This window comes from Adiantum capillus-veneris, chromosome 26, assembly GCF_014529385.1.
Source record: "Adiantum capillus-veneris isolate H3 chromosome 26, ASM1452938v2, whole genome shotgun sequence".
In the NCBI taxonomy this organism is placed as follows: domain Eukaryota; kingdom Viridiplantae; phylum Streptophyta; class Polypodiopsida; order Polypodiales; family Pteridaceae; genus Adiantum; species Adiantum capillus-veneris.
Window position 1 is genome coordinate 92091084 of NC_140956.1, and position 13983 is coordinate 92105066.

Below are 13983 nucleotides of genomic sequence, written 5' to 3' on the forward strand. Positions count from 1 at the left end.
GATGTATGCAATGATTGCTACTCGCCCAGACATTGCATCTGCAGTGGGAGTAGTAAGTCGATACATGTCAAACCCAGGCAAGAAACATTGGGAGGCAGTGAAAGGAATACTGAGATACCTGAAAGCTACAAAGAGTATGCGTATATGCTATGGGAGTCAGGAGCTAAGTCTAAAGGGTTTTACAGACTCAGATTATGCAGGTGACTTAGACAACCGAAGGTCTACGTCAGGGTATGTCTTTACATTGGCTGGTGGAGCAGTATCATGGCGTTCTAGATTACAAGATTGTGTTACTCAGTCTACTACAGAGGCTGAATATGTTGCAGCATCAGAGGCATGCAAAGAATCAATTTGGCTTAATCGACTAGTAACAAATTTGGGAATTAAAGAAGAGATGCCTGTGTTATATTGTGATAGTCAAAGTGCTATACAATTGGCTCGTAATCCAGTTTATCACTCAAAGACAAAGCATGTGGATGTGAAGTATCATTTCATCAGGGAAATGCTCGAGGATAAGCAACTTCAGCTTGTCAAAGTTCACACCACAGAAAATCCTGCTGATCTACTTACAAAAGGACTTCCCTCAAAGAGCTTTGCACATTTTCGCAAGCAGTTAGGTGTAGGGTAGTACATCACTTCTCTACGTCTCTTGTATATTAGCTTGTATAGTAGCTTCTCTCACACTTAAAGTACCACATTGGACTTTAAGTGGGAGTTTGTTGGGGTATAAAGCCCAATGAGGTCGCCCAGGTAAGTGGGCGGGCCGCCAGGTATGTACACATGTTATTTTGTAAAAACCTAATAAGAACTCACTATGCTCTACACATTACAGTAGAGCGAGTTCACCATATCGTCGTGCTCTTCTTCTCGCACTCTCTCTCGCGTCGCACTTCCGATCATACTCCTTCATGTGGTATGGTGTCATATATCCTGAAAGTAAGCTTCAAGCGGTTTGAGATGTTTTTTTTGGATGTGAAGTGGTTCAAGGTGATTACTTATGGTTGCAATGCAATGGTACGTAGAGATGGAAACAAACTTGTGCAAATAGATTCTACAAAGATTTGGATAGATGCGAGTGACACATTTGCTCTCCCCGAACATTGCGAGCAAGTGGTCTTTGTACCGGACCCTCGAGAGCGACAATGGTGGTTTGTGGTTCAGGTTGCTCCAAGAAATAAACAAGTATTTGAAGGGCAAGATCTCCTAGAGGAAAGTCAGTCAGACGACGTCCATACTACTGTGATATTAGATGAGATGGACGAAGGTATGGCAGAGGAAGCTGACAGATATACGAGGGATGACGCAGACGAGCCAGAATTGACACTTGTAGATGAAGATGCAATGGATGAAGACAATCTGCCAGAACGAGTTGGGAGAGAGTTATGTTTGCAATTAGAGATAGACGATGATACGGTGCAAGATCTTATCGATGATGCCTCACTCGTCGAGGCCTAGGCCTGTAAGTGTTTGTTTGAAGACGTTGATTTAAAATTAAGCTTAAAGTTAATTTAAACAATTGTGTTCTGACGCTTTATTTTACTTTCTTTGTGCAGGACTTTAGTATGGCAGACTAGATTCCAGATCCCGCTTCCATGAGTGTAGATGCATTCATGGGATTCGTTACACGGATGACGCCTGCTTAGATGGCAGAGGCTTCTCAGTACTGGGTAGCCAGAGGCACGGGTACTACGCCTCCGGGCTTCACACCGGAGGGTCCGACGCCTAGGGGGGGGACGCCTACGGGGAGGAGGATGCCTATGGGTACGACGCTTGCTTCTCCCATCACGGCCCCTTCGACACCTAGGGGTGGGACAGAGGCGGGTACGTCCTCATCTCCGCAGCACAGGCGCACTCGCCGATCTCGGCGATCGTCAGGTGGAGGTGGTGGTTGCTGTGGAGGAGGGTCCACAGATGCTTCGACCCCTCCTCGCTCACGACCCTCATCCTACCCAGGCACACCTCTCGACACACCTCTTGGCACACCTCGGACACCTTGGGGGGCACACAATCGTAGTGCCTCCAAGCTCTATACTGTACAGGCAGATGGTTCTGTTGACATGGATAGAGTCGGGACTGAGATGCGAAAGCGGATTCGCCAGCTCGCGGAGCTGCAGTTTTCGACCAGCCTTTTGACGTCTTTGGGTGATCAGGATGGGGACAAATTCAATTACATAGTGGAGACCATCCTGAGAGAGTACTAGCCTGCTCTGGGTTCTTCCGTTGTTCTGAGGAGGTGGATCAAGGATGTTGCACGGGACACCATGAAACATCGACGAGATGCAGCTCGGAAGGCTTTCAGGACCGGCTCGCCGAAGCCTTCGGGCATCCCACACGAGACGTGGCTGCAGATCAGGGAGGATGAGCGGACAGCGGACACACGGTTCAGACAGCAGCGTGAGGCCACGCAGGTACGACAGATGACCAGGGGGACATCTCATCTTGGCAGCGGAGGCTTCGACACCTTTCGTTATGAGTTTGTGAGTTTCTAATCCAATCTTAACTATGGCGTTTTTTGAAACGCGATAAATCATGTATTCTTATTACTTTGATTTTTGTATAAACGCAGAATCTTGCGATGCATCGAGCTCTGACACGCCAGGAGGAGTCAGATGGATATCGCAGAGGTATCTATGAAGTACTGAATGATCTTGAAGCTTCAGGAGAGCCTGTAGACTAGGAGGCCTTACAGTCTCGTTGATCGCTTGAGGTGATACGTTATATGTGTGAGTTGATTTAATTAAGTAAGTATATGTGAAGTAATATCAATACTAATTTTGTGAGTTGTCTTATGTGCAGGTTGCGACGCCTAGTCATTAGTGGACCGGATTTCATATATATGCTTTGTGAGACACAGACACACACCTGTGTCTCTTTTTTGTACAGACAGTTATTGTTTCCCTTATGGTTATGATTATTGTCATTGTCATTGTATATACATGGTTATTTCTCCTATTCTTGTATAGACATAGTTATGGTTCAGGTTTTGTTAATGGTTATGTTTAACTTTCTGGTTATGCTTATGGTTATTGTTAATTTTGTTTATGGTTATGGTTATGGTTATCTGCATTATGGTTATGCTTTTAAGTTATGGTTATGGTTCGTTATGGTTATGCTTTTCAGTTGGTACAGTACTTGTCTTTCATTGGCTTGAAATCTCATGTGAGATCCTACATGGATAGCATGTAGGAGGCGTATATATGATATGGTTTTTTTTATAAAAGTTTATGTAAAAACAAAGGGAACTTTGCCGAAATTTTTGCGCGCGGGAGCATGGTGCTGCTCGCTTTTGGTGCTACTCGCTTTTGGTGCTACTCGCTTTCTTGGGCAGAGGGTAGGAAGTCTGGCTGTGGCTGTGTCCATCTTTTAACTAGGCACAGGCCCAAGATTTTTTTTTTTGTTATGGTCGTCGCTATCTGCCTCTATATCTATATCTGCGTCGCAAATAGCGAATGGTTCACAGGGACGCGTATATCGACGCACATAGCGACGCAGTGCGTCGATATCTGCGTCGATGACACCTTTTTTTGTTGTAGTGATGGTTTTGTGCGTAGAGCATACAGGTACAAATTGATTGGTGATGTCTTATACATGAAAGGGACTGATCTCGTGTTGAGACGTGTACCTTGGCGGGAGGAGCTTTACAGAGTGTTGGAAGAGAATCATGAAGGCGCATGTGGCGGACATTTTGCTCTAAAGATCACCTTGCATAAGATCTTGCAAGAGGGCTACGTATGGCCTAGTTTGCACAAGGATGTTCACCATTGGTGTAGGTCTTGCAATAGGTGTCAAGCATTTGGGAAGAGAGTGTTGAAGCCAGAGCTACGAAAAACCATTATGGCATTTGATGTGTTTGAAAAGTGGGGGATTGATGCAATCGGCCCCTTACCTATCATAAGCAGGGGCAAAAGCTATATTTTGATTGCAGTGGACTATCTCTCTAGATGGGCAGAGGCTATAGTAGTAAAACAGATCACTGCAAAGGATGTGGCAAAATTTGTGTATGATGAAATATGTTGCAAGTTTGGGGTGCCACTAGAGCTACTTTCAGATAAGGGGCCAGGATTTAGAGCTAAACTGCTAGATTTTTTATGCGCAAAGATGAAGATTAGGCACCAACATACCACTCCTTATTACCCGCAGTGTAATGGCTTAAATGAAAGATTCAATTGTGAGTTGGTACAAATTCTTTCGAAAGTGACAGAGCATCAAGGAAAGAATTGGGATTTGGAATTGCCTAGTGCATTATGGGCTTACCGTACTTCGGTGAAGACAGGTATAGGGTTTACTCCATTTCATTTGGTATATGGAAAGGAAACACTATTGCCTGTGGAAGTAGAGTTGCTTGCAGTAAAGATGCTAGAGAAGCTACTTGGGCCGTCTAGTGATGCATTCAAAGAGAGGCTCTTACAGTTACAAGAGGTTCAACTGGATAGAATGAGTGCATTGGAACATTATGGGCAGATGCAGGATAGGGCTTTGGCAAAAGATAAATGAAAAGGTCAAAAGTAAGGGTATCAAGAAGCATGACTTGGTTTTCTTGTGATAATTATGTAGGAAGGTCATCATGAGGACCATCTTTTGGGGCCACTTCACGTGGTTGCGAGACCCATTATTGGAAAAAGCTGAGTGCCATGTGTGCGGATGATGCAAAAAGGTGACAACTATGCACTACGAGGTCAGTTTTTGGCATGTTCGGGGTCCGTTTGAGGTCATCTAAAAGGCCAAGGGTGCCCAAGTAATAAAGCTAAGTGTGGGAACTGAAAAGACAGAGAGAAGACCAGAAAAAATGTGGAGAAGAGAGGAGGAACAACTGCAACTGTGTTTTTGGGGTTTTTGGAGCCTGTTTTGACCGTAAACTGCTCATTCGAGGTCGGATTTGAGCACTTTGACATTGTAGACTGGGGTTTTGGGCCGTTCCGGACGCGATGGTGTTGTCCATTTTGCCAAATTCCTCACTATTTTTCTGTTGTTTTGGCTGTGTAAGTTTCTCCTAGGAGCGAAGCTTCTGCTCCAATTTGTGATTGTATCTCGTACATTTTACCCATATTGTGTGAGCTATATGCTCCATTGGTGTTGGCCCAAGCTCTATTGTATCTAAACATCATAAATTCTCCTTTTTTGATCTGAGTTTTTTGGGTGTGTGTGTGTGTGTGAGTGTCTCTCTGTGTGGAGTGGGTAAAAGGGTAGTCTCTCTCCTCTCACTCCATCGGTGTGTTCCCTGTCTCGGCTAGGTGGGCTGTATAAGCCGAGTGGTGCCCCATAGTGTGTGTGTATCTTTCCAAGAGTGTGTGTCGGGTCGTTATAGAGGCATTCTGTGTGTTTCCATCCTGCTCACAGTGTTTTTTCTGCATGCGATGTCAGTGCGAACTTGCGTTATGACATCGGGGGAGAGAGAGAGAGAGAGAGAGAGAGAGAGAGAGAGAGAGAGAGAGAGAGAGAGAGAGAGAGAGAGAGAGAGAGAGAGAGAGAGAGAGAGAGAGAGAGAGAGAGAGAGAGAGAGAGTGGGGCGTCGATTCATCCAGGATGCCCAAGCCGGAGGGAATGGTGCGAGGAGGAGGAGTTGGATGGGTCGCAGGCAGAGTGTGATCCGTGGATCAGCCTGGCACGGTACAAGAGAGGCGAGGGAAACTTTGCCTTGGTCTGGGAGAGGCCATGGGTGGAGCACGTCTGCAATGGGAGCAAGCATCGAGCTGTAGTGCCAAGAGAATTTGGAGGTGGAGGGTGCACAGAGAACAAGGAGACTGGGAGGGGAACAACAACAAGCGCAAACCAAGAGTGGCAGTAGCGAAGCAGGAGAACAAATCTGTGCAGTGACTGCAGCCATGCATGGGAACTGACGCATATTCGCAGGCGGGAATTGTGGCAAAGGTCTCGCAATTAGAGATGTCCATGCCATATTTCTCGTATGCGAGGCGACGGTGGTGATGCTTGGAGAGAGACCCAGTAAACGTAACGCTAATAAGTGGGGAGGGCACACGATCGTAGGTGTTTAGATTGTTCTTTGTCGTGCTGCTTCTCTATGATGCATATGACAATATTGGAGGTAGGGAGTGAGGTGTTATACTCGAAGAGTGGATGTTAATCAAGGCATTGAGAGACTGCTCTATATACTCGAAGAGTGGACGTTAATCAAGGCATTGAGAGACCGCTCTATATTGCTGCTTCGAATGTGGGCGCACCACCGGAGAGAGCATGCGAAGTCAAATTCTACTTTTATCATCTTGTATTGATAGACAATTAGTCTTCTTATGAAAAGCTATAATTTTCTTTATCTTCAAAGACATTTTTCTTGTCTATTTGGGAAAATTCATTTTTTAGAGGATACAAAATTCCTTTCCTTGAATTTGTGGAGAGGAAATTTTAGAAAATTAGGTTTATTTATTGGGTTTTTATATTTATTTTGAGATAGATTTTATCTTTTCCCCTTCCCCAGCTTGGCGCATGCATTGATGGGAGATTTTTCCTGTCAGGCATGAGTGGGAATCGTAGCGTTTTTTCCTGTCAAGGCTAGTGACTTGCTACGCGCCGTGTGCGAGCCACAAAGGCTCCTAGCACACAGTCATACAACAGACAAGCTCACAAGGAAGAATGGTGTGTCACTCACCTTCCTGCGTAGTTGCGAATGAAGGATTCCCGCGCCGCGAAGAAGAGGGAGACGCTGCTACGCCGCGCTCAACCGCCTCGCCGCCGTCGTGCCGCCATAACACTCGATCGCACACACACTCTCACACTCTCTCTCTCTCTCTCACACACACGCACACACACACACACACACAAGGAGATGGTGAAGGAGAAGGTGGAGATGGAGCAAGAGCAGCTTCTATTGCACAATGAGAGAATGAGTAAAAATTAGGTTTAGTGGCTTTTATATGAGCTCACCCCATTCACACTTGGGCGCCCATACTTAGCCAACTAACTCCTTGAATATTCCAGTTAGAGTGCGCCTGTCATCGGAGATCACCCTTACCCTGTTCTTATTGGTCCGACAAGCCCGGTACCTGACTCTAAATAATACAACATTTATAGATCATAGGGTGTCCGTGTGCCGTGAGGGTTAACATGCCCCCCTTCCTGATGTAGATTCTGTCCTCGGAAGCTATCCAGTTGAAGCTCGTTCGTCAAGATGGGAGAGCAGTCGACATGGATGTGCGTAGTCTTCTTCAATCACTGCAAAATCAAACAACATTGCCACAATAATTGCATTCTCATATACAATGAAAAATCATATGCAATAGACAGACAAATTGATTGGTAACAGAATTTTAGACAATTTGTCAGCAATAAACATTAAATTGCAATATAATCAAATGCATAAACACATGTAAAGGTAAAAAATTAAACAAGTCCGGGGTCGCTAATTTAACGGTCAAAAGGCACTAGAGCTCGACTATTAATACCATGGGTAACTTCTCAATTTTTTCTGGTCAATTAAGTTTTTTAATTGCGAGAGCCAAGTATTTGATGTTCGAGGGCTAACTAGAGGCTATACCTAGAAGACCTTGTAGTTAAGCTACGATAAAAGGAATTTCTCATGAAATCATCGCCTGACTGATTACCTTTTCTTTGACCCCCCAAAGTCTTTTCACATTGATTCGATTTTGATGTGTGTGCTTATTTTGTATGCCTTGGGTTTTTTGCTTTTCAAGGAAAAGCGCCCACACTGAGAACCTCTAGGGCTCTAGTACCATAGGCGATACATGTGAGTGAAGTGCCAATTTAAGCAGGGATTTCTTTTCCAGCTTAAAATTTTACATTGTGGCACTTTGATTTTTTGATTGTTCATTTTCAGCATTTTAATTTTGTAACTTTGGGGGGTCATATAACACAGTTACCCTCCTCAGGCTCATCACATTAGTAAACTCCCTTTATAATACTTAAGCTAAAGGTCAATAGGGTTAAGCCCACTAGAAAGCCCTAGTACATTTCACACAATGCTGCCTAAATCGGATTAAGAACCTAAGTAACCATTGCTTATTAGAAAGGCATTCCCCATGGTATTAAGAGAAGATTTCTAATACCTAGCTTGGTCAAACTAGCTTAGTCGGACTGCTTGATTTTTAATCCTAGACAAGTGATTATGACAAAACATTACATTGAATTAAATGTTTGATACTAAGCAAATGCGTTGAATATTATGCTACCAATCACAATCCAAGCAGACAAACATGGATGCAAAAAGATAAGGGCAATGCTAATGGACATAAAACACCTGTTTGTGTTGATGGTCGCGCTTGATTTGAAGTGTGAACGAGAGAAAGGTTCCATGAAGGTCCAAATCCTATCAATAGCAACACGCTCCTGTACACACTAGGAAACGAAAGGAATACCTCCAGAAGGCACATTAGTGGGAAAAGGTACCAACACTTATTGAACACAACAAAAAACATAAGGAACCCTAACCTAATTATTTGCACTCCCCCTAAAGAGTCAAGGGAATAGGATATTGTAGAGGTTGGGGGGAAACCCTAAAGCTAAACCCCTATCCTCGTCGTCGAGATAAACAAAGTCATCATCCATGAGACCATATGTGCCATCCGTGTAGTCATGTAAATTTTCTTCTTCATCATAGGTGCCCATGTTTACTAAGAAGGTCACTAGACGCCTATAGTCATCTTGGTCAAAAGGGTAGGCTTGTGCAATGGGAGAAACGCTCTCTACTAAGTATGGATCAGACGTGGTCAAGAGACGTATCAGCCATGCTAGCGTACCTATCAAATCCCATTCACATGCAAGCACTGGAAAGACCATGTGAAATATTTGTGAAAAGTAACGAGGGTACCTCTCACCCAAGGCAGGAGTGGATGACTCTAGCGTACTAGCCATATCTGTACACGCAAATAGATGATGGTTAGAGTGCAAATATTACAAGGGTCGTGTTTTTGTGCATAATTTGTTTTTATGATTTGTGTGATGGCTCTTGCTCTTTTTCTTTTTTATCTTGTTTTTGTGAGTATAAGGCTTTATATATACATTCCCTAAGATCGGAGATTAAGAGGTCAGGGAGAAAGGTTGAGAGGGAAGCAAGTGAATGATGGATGTCCACAAACACTCCCCCCTTCCTTGGGTAGATCATACCGTTTGAAATGAGCTTGTCACCCTTTGAAACCAATTGTTCCAGTTGGTAATAGGTGATGATTTTTGCCAGTAGTTTCCTATTACCCTAGGTGCCTCGTCAAGTTGCAAGGGTGGTAAGGTACTCTCCCAGGATCGAACTTGAAGTGGTTCATCAGGTGATTCTTGAACACTTGGTCCATTACTATAGATGGAGGATGTGTAGAAGCTTTTACCTCTATGGATGTATTACATGAGGATCTAGAAGCTTCATGGAACTCCCCCCTTCCTGAGCTAGGTGGAATAAAGTGGGTTTGCCTTGGAGCCCAAACTAGCTCTGGACTAGGTGTGTAGCATTCTGTGATCTTTCCCTTCCCACGGTCTGCCATTGGCTTTAGCGTTACACTGTTTGACTCATATGGGTTTGTTGTTGATAGGGAAGGACACATTTTACGTTTAGGTACCCAAATTTGCTCATTTCCATCATAGTATCCTTGGGCTTTTAATAGTCGTTTAGGAATCCAACGCCACGTTTTCTTACATTTCTTGGAGCGAGTGGGACGTTTCTTACGAGGCTTCCGTTTTTAAGCATCAACCATGGTTACTAAAGAAGCTTTAGGGACCCACTTGTATGCTTTCTTTGTTATATTAGGATGGTTCTTGTGTGTCTCAAGCTTTCTTTCAACTACATCAATTGAAGATCTAGAGAGTTGGGCTATGGGGACGTATGGTTCAACCTCCTGGACATGCAATGTCTTGGGTTTTATTTCCTTAGGCAATATCTCAGGGACTATGACTTGAGTGGTAGGGATAAGAGTTGGTTTTTGCGTTGTGACACCCCCAGTCCCCCAATCAATAGTGCATTTGGTGGCTATCATCCACGTGCGTCCTAGGTTTATATTACCCTCCATAGTTCCATTAGGCATGACCAAAAATTCTTGAGCTACAATTCCATTGTCATAACTGACAGAAGTGTGCTAGATTCCAAAAACCGTAGTTTTTTTCTTGTTGACACCCTTGACTTGGATAATACTCTCAGATAGAGGTGGCTTCCCTAACTGACACCACACCCCATAGGATAGCAGATTATATTTAGCACCCGTGTCCAATAAGGCGTTATATAGCACTTTTCCATAGGCACTATTTAACTCAATAGGGTATCGTAGAGGTGTGTCAGAGTCCAACCAATCCTCTTCGATTTCCACGTGGAATGCATTTGTGACTCCAAGGTTAGCCTCTCGTTTTTGTCTTATACATTGTTGTCGCTCCTTAGCCTCAGCTTGAGCTTGTATCTTGTTTAACTCGGTTTGTGCTTTGGCGGCCTTCTTTTGATGAATGGCCCGTAGTTCTTCTTGGATTAAAGGATCATAATATCTTTTGAATTTACTCCCATTGAGGAATCCAATGGTTTCAACTCCATCAAGAGTTTCCACACGAAGGGTACCTTGTGGGGTAATTTCACATACTCTATATGGTCCTTTACCAGCATATTTTAATTTTTTCTTCTCTTTACGTACTCCATACATAAGGACTTTATCACCAACTTTGATGTCCTTGTCCTTCACATGGCGATCAAACCACTTCTTTCTCCTATCCTTTTCCACAAGAGCATTTTGCACAGCTAACTGTCTCTCTTCGTCTAGTTTTTCTAAGATATACAAACGCTCGGTTAAGGGGTTACCGTTCCATCCTTCCTGTGAAGCTACCCTAAGACTAGGAATGACAAACTCCCAAGGCATAACCGCTTCTTGGCCGTATACCATTTTGAATGGCGTACAATTAATAGCCACTTTATACGCAGTACGATAAGCCCATAGAGCAGATGTCAACTTCAAATCTCAATCAGTGCGATGAGCTTCTACCGTCTTGGTTAAAATAGAGATTAGAGTCTTGTTGGTGCTCTCGGCTTGTCCATTAGCTTGCGGGTAATAAGGTGTAGACTTATGGTGGGATATCATAAAGGTCGTGGTAAGCTCTCTTACTACCTCATTTATAAAATGGGTACCATTATCACTAACAATTTCAAAAGGGCAACCAAATCTTGTGATAATGTTCTCAAAAAGAAACTTAGCTGTTGTCCTCGCGTCAGCTTTTTGTGAAGCCTTAGCTTCAACCCACTTTGTTACATAGTCCGTAGCAACTAGAATCTATCGAGATTGAGTGTTGCAAGCTGCGGGACTAATTGGACCTACAAAGTCTAAGCCCCATTTTTCAAATGGTTGGGTTACTTTAATAGGATGTAAGGGCATTCTGTCTTTGCGCTGTGTGGTCTTGTAACGTTGGCACTCATCACACCCTTTTGTAAAAAGTGATGCATCCTTAAATAAAGTTGGCCACCAATAGCCTGATTGCAGCACCTTTCTAGCAGTCAGGTCTCCTGAAAAATATCCTCCTACTATGCCCATATGTGCTTCTTGCAAGATATACAAATATTCATCCTCGCGGGCACAACGCCTAAGAATATCGTCCTTGCCTAGTCTATACAGAGTTCCGGCAATCAAACAATAGGGTTCACATTCTTTTACTAGCCTTCGAGCGATATCCTTACGAAGTTCCTTGGGTGGAAAACCATTAACTAAAAAATTAACAATGTTCTCACTCCATTCAGGCATAGTCTCAACTATGAATAGGGAAGTATCGGGTAATTCATCATCAACTCCTGTAGGGGCTTCACCACTGGGTACGCGAGACAAATGATTAGCCATGACGTGCCTTTTACCGGGTCTCACTACAATCGTGAAATCAAACTCCAGAAGAATTAACAACCATCGTGTGATTCTTCCTGTGGAGCATGGCTTGTTTACCAGATACAGCAACGCTTGATGATCCACATAAAATACAAACTTGTTTGCCAAAAGGTAGTAGCGAAATTTCTTTACTGCATAAACCATTGCTAAACCTTCTCGCTCTGTAGTGGTGTAGTTCCTTTTAGCATCGTTCAATTGACGGCTTGCAAAGCTAATGGGATAGTCCAATTTATGTGTTCTCCTGGTTGAGTGAGAACACACCCAATAGCAAAGTTTGATGCATCAATATGCACATGGAAAATGACATCCGAGTTAGGTGTCCTTAAAATCGGAGCACTTGCTAGTGTTTTCTTCAATTGTTCATAGGCTTGGTCACACTCTTCAGTCCATTTAAATTCAATGAGAAGCTTGTACAAAGGACGTGCTATCTCAGCGAAAAATAAAATAAACCGTCGATAATAACCCACGTGTCCCATGAACCTTTGAACTCCCTTGTAATTGGTTGGTGGTGGTAACTCTAGAATCACTTTAATTTTGCTCTCATCGGTTGAGATACCATTCTTAGATACTATATGCCCTAAAATAACTCCATGCTTGACCCAAAATTGGCATTTGAACGGGTTCAATTAGATACGATATAACCTACACTTTTCAAACACCTTCCGCAAACATGATAGATGTTCTTTCCAAGAAGAGTAAACACAAAGGTCGTCTAAGAAAGCTTCACAAAACTCTCTCAAATATTCTTTAAAAGCAGTGTTTATTAATCGTTGGAATGTAGCAGGGGCATTTGTTAAGCCAAAAGCCATCACACGAAATGCAAACACGCCAAATTCTGTGATGAAGGCAGTTTTAGCTTGGTCCTCTAGCGCTATCGTGCTTTGGTTGTAGCCTGAGTACCCATCTAGAAAGCTATAAGCTTCCTTGCCTGCAACTCTTTCGAGTACATGTTCGGAATATGGTAGGGGGTAATGGTCTCTTCTAGTAGCTGCATTAACTTTTTTGAGGTCCACGCACACCCTGAGTTTCCCATTCTTTTTTGGGCACGATAACTATTGGAGACACCCATTCAGAGTGTTCAATAGGATATATGAACCCACATTTGATAAGTTTTTCTAGTTCTTCTTGAATGATCCTTGCGTACTTAGGATTCATCGGGTAGGGTCTTTGTTGTACGGGCTTCGCAGTGCTAATCATAGGGATTGTATGTTGGACCACAGAAGGTGGAACACCCTTCATATCATGGTATGTCCAAGCGAATATGTCTTTGAATTCCTTGAGAAGCTCTTTGAGGACCGCCTCTTCAACTTCTGTGAGGTCTTGGGCAATAAAAACAGGTTTTGATTCTTCACCGGGGTCGGCTAATTCTATTTCTTTAACTATTGCCGGACCATCATAGATTCCATTATTCCCAGCGATAGGTATTCTTTGGGCTTTTGTGTACACAACCTTTGCTTCCCCTGTGGTGTAAGATTTGAAATGTTCTGGTGCAGGATGCAAGTTTGTGGATTCTCGTTGTGCTTTGGTCTGTGCTTCCATTTCTGCTTTCTTGTGTTGTCAGGCTAACTCTTGGTTTTGACGCCTCCTTGCAGTGCGGCTCAATTTTGGCTTGTCTATGATCTCTAATTGGGCTATGTCATGGGGTCGTGGTCTACACCACATAACATTTTGGAGATATTCACCCCAATAGTCTACCAATTTACGATGAGCATCACATGCTCCTATATAACTGAGCCATTCTGCTGAGGATCTCTTCTTTTTTATCCTAGCACGTACATTGGCTCGATATCGACGCCTCTTAAAGTTTTTCTTTTTCTTATTTGAGACCTGCTTTTGATTTGCATTTAGATCTGGCTCACTAAAGGAGTCCTCGTTGGTGTCCTCTTCACTCTCGAAGGAGCTATCATCGGTTGATGTGCTCGGTCCTTCCGAATGTTTTGACTCTGAACTTGCTCCACTCTCTAATTCATGAGATTCAGAATCCATTTCACTCTCGGAGTCCGTGTCTGAGTCGTGTTGGTCAAAGTATTCTATTGAGCTATCAGTGTCACTGTCAGATTGGTCTACAATTGCCTTGCCCTTAGAAGATGCATGTATGGCACTTATCATGTTCAGAGCTGCAATTTGTGGTACCTTTTCCCCCTCTAGTGTGACCCAAGTGGTTCCTCTATTTCCCCAGGTATCT